Below are 3,245 nucleotides of genomic sequence, written 5' to 3'. Positions count from 1 at the left end.
ACTTTTATGACATAAATTGTTTAGCCTAATTTTGTCTGTATTTTAAAGTTTTAATTATTTAAATGTTTACTGCTTTTATATTTTATTATTATTATTTTTTTAAATTTATTTATTTATTAAGGTATAACACACAAAACAAAACAACAGCCAAAGGCTTACAACGTTTGTTTACAATCAACAAATAAATATAGGAAAATAACAACATAGGAAAATAAGTCAGGTGGAAAAATACATATCGAAATATCAAAACATTCAAATAATTCCAATAGAAAAGTTAAAAATTAATATCATATTACAAAATATATATATATACAAAAATATACACCATATTATTATAATTAAATTTCAAAAACGTCAATTAATTCGAAATTAAATATACATATAGAAATATCAAAACATTCAAATAATTACATTGCCAAGACTGAATTATTATTATTATTATTATACTTATTATTATTATTATTATTATTATTATTATTATTATTATTATTATTATTATTATTATTATTATTATTATTATTATTATTGTTATTATTATTATTATTATTATTATTAATGTTGTTCTTCTTTCGCGTTTTCTACTTCTATGACAATTTAGCCTCATTTTCACCGTATTTATCGTTGTACACTTTCAGGTTTATAATTTGTTTTATGTAGTGCCACATTGGAATTAAGTTTTACTTCTTAAAGAAAATGTTCATAGAACATCCTTGCATCATCTTTTATTGTAATATTTTTTTGAACTGAACTGATGATATACCAAAATAAATATATAATTATAATGGTCTATTAATTTAATTTGAGTTGTACTTTCTAATGTTGTTATATTATGAGCAGGTAAAATAAAACCATCAAACCGAGGTAAATTCAAGTTAATATCATCTTAAATTTCATTATTAAGGTGCGAAATCATGAAGGGGTTTATACATAGCTGAGTGTATCTATAATCATGGAGGTATACCTCCATGCTATAATGATGTTTTCTCATGTTGGCCTATGCCTATCAACCACGGATGCTGACATGTACCTGTTATATTTAATGAGATTACCAGTGGGTATAGAATGTATTAAATGTTATTTTTTTAATGTATTTATTTTTAGTTTTTCTCATGTATTATCACGCAACTGCCTAAAAACCATATTTGGCAGCGAAGGGACGCTATCAATAAACAGTCAACAAACTACCGGGTTTCTGGGTTAATTTGCAAGGTACTACATGGCTCAACTATATTTTACCTAGGGGATAATTGGTAAAAATCGCACACAAATCATACGACGTCACTGACAACGCCGGGGACGGCAACTCGATTTGAGATTAATTTTCCGAATAAGGTTATACTAAATAACTTCTAATGACGAAATATTGTCTTCAGTTGTCTTTGTTGGTCATTCAACTGTCATTTTATCGATTTTTTCGGTGATATTACTATTCTCAATAGTCTATAAAACACCCACATAACAACGTCACGTCAGATCGTTCGGTGGGGAACAGTGGTGACGCCTGCGGGGAAGAGGGATCTGAAGTCCCCCACCGGACAGGTGTCAAGCCCCCCTGAAGGACAGAGTTCGTTGGGCAGTCATACCATAAAACATATAAAAATAGACCCACACCAAGCCAACACATGTCTGTCACAGTGTGAGAGTCCCATTTCCGACCATCCAGAGGTTGACATTTTTTTTTAAAATCTCATTTTGGAGGGAACCCCCTCTCAGCTCCTTCCTCAAGCTCAAGCCTACGAGCTCAAGTCCCCTCTGTCGGACAACTTAGCCACCCCCCGCCCCCAGAAAATATATCCTAGAGCCGCAACTGGTGGGGACGCCATGGTGACGTATACTTACCTGGCACAGGAGTGACTTTGATCAAGAAGGAATGTGCTCCCAAGATGAGGCCTCGGCATTGCACTTGGCTGAGGTTGACCCATTCCCCCAAATGTTGTGGGGAACCCGGGTGTATAATTTATGGTAGTGGGGGACTGCGTTCGCGCTAACCCCTAACACGAATTGAAAAATAGAATTAATATGTAAACACTTTAGAAAGAGTATTGGTGTTTGCTTGAATGTGGTGCAGTTTTTGGAAATAAGGGTACAAGCTATCGCCATTATAAACTAGAAAATAGGCCATATAGGATATATCATTATATGCTTGATTTGTATATTTCGCTATCACGCCGAAATGGCATATATATAATGTTTTTATTGTTATGTTTTCTACAAATATATTCTATGATCAACTTTATGTGGGAGTTTCTTTGGGGTGAGGGAGATTTTCAAGTTTATTATAGACGTATCAATATAGCTTTTAGGCGTACTCTACTACCTGATGACAAACAATGACCTCATTGTTGAAACACATTGAATAAAAGTTAGTAGACTAATTTGCATATTTATTATAATCAGAAAACATTTATAATACAGAATCATTGGTGTTATATTTATACTCGAAAAGATATACACTTATAAAAACTAACTTTAAAAGATTTAAATACAAAAATTGTAATATTTATTATAAAATGATCGTAATGAAAATTTTAAAAGCCAGAAGAAAAGAAGTGTTGAAATGACACCTGTAGGCCACAGTATTTCTAATATTATACTATAGAATATTGTTGATGGCCAAACATACTTACCTGGCACAGGAGAGACTTTGATCAAGAAGGAATGTCCTCCCAAGGTGAGGCCTCGGCATTGCACTTGGCTGAGGTTGACCCTTGCGATTCCCCCAAATGTGGGGAACTCGGGTGTATAATTTATGGTAGCGGGGGACTGCGTTCGCGCTAACCCCTAACACGAATTTAAAGATAGAATTAATATGTAAACACTTCGGAAAGAGCATTGGTGTTTTCTAGAATGTGTTGTAGTTTTTGGAAATAAGGATACAAACTATCGCCATTATGAACTAGAAAATAAGCCTATATAGGATATATGCCTGATTTGTATATTTCGCTATCACGCCGAAATGGCATATATATAATGTTTTTATTGTTATGTTTTCTACAAATATATTCTATGATCAACTTTATGTGAGAGTTTCTTTGCCATGGGGAGATTTTCAAAATTTATTATAATTTTACATATATCAATAGAGCTTTTAGGCGTATTGTAGGCTACTACCTGATGGCAAGCAATGGCCTCTTTGTTGAAACACATTGATCAGGAATTAGTAAACTAATTTGCATATTCAATATAATCAGAAAACATTTGTAATACAGAATCATTGGTGTTATATTTATACTTGAAAAGATATA

The 3,245-nt window shown here is 32.4% G+C and overlaps 3 non-coding genes across 3 annotated transcripts in view; all 3 read left to right on the top strand.

Annotated features, from left to right (window-relative positions):
• Nucleotides 1–1,831: 1,831 nt before the first annotated feature.
• Nucleotides 1,832–1,994, top strand: LOC117115860. Its single transcript, XR_004446639.1, has one exon. It is a non-coding gene; the product is annotated as a U1 spliceosomal RNA (small nuclear RNA).
• A 625-nt stretch (nucleotides 1,995–2,619) lies between these two features.
• On the top strand, nucleotides 2,620–2,784 carry LOC117115854. Its single transcript, XR_004446634.1, has one exon. It is a non-coding gene; the product is annotated as a U1 spliceosomal RNA (small nuclear RNA).
• Nucleotides 2,785–3,222: 438 nt separating this feature from the next.
• Nucleotides 3,223–3,245, top strand: part of LOC117115863 — a 162-nt gene continuing 139 nt past the window's right edge. Inside the window, exon 1 of the small nuclear RNA XR_004446642.1 lies at nucleotides 3,223–3,245. This exon is cut by the window's right edge and continues 139 nt beyond it. This is a non-coding gene — a small nuclear RNA (U1 spliceosomal RNA).

This window comes from Anneissia japonica, unplaced genomic scaffold, assembly GCF_011630105.1.
Source record: "Anneissia japonica isolate Jap-2015-1 unplaced genomic scaffold, ASM1163010v1 scaffold1483_len710385_cov172, whole genome shotgun sequence".
Lineage (NCBI taxonomy): Eukaryota > Metazoa > Echinodermata > Crinoidea > Comatulida > Comatulidae > Anneissia > Anneissia japonica.
The sequence above is the reverse complement of the archived record's forward strand: the minus strand, read 5'-3'. Positions and strand labels throughout refer to the sequence as shown.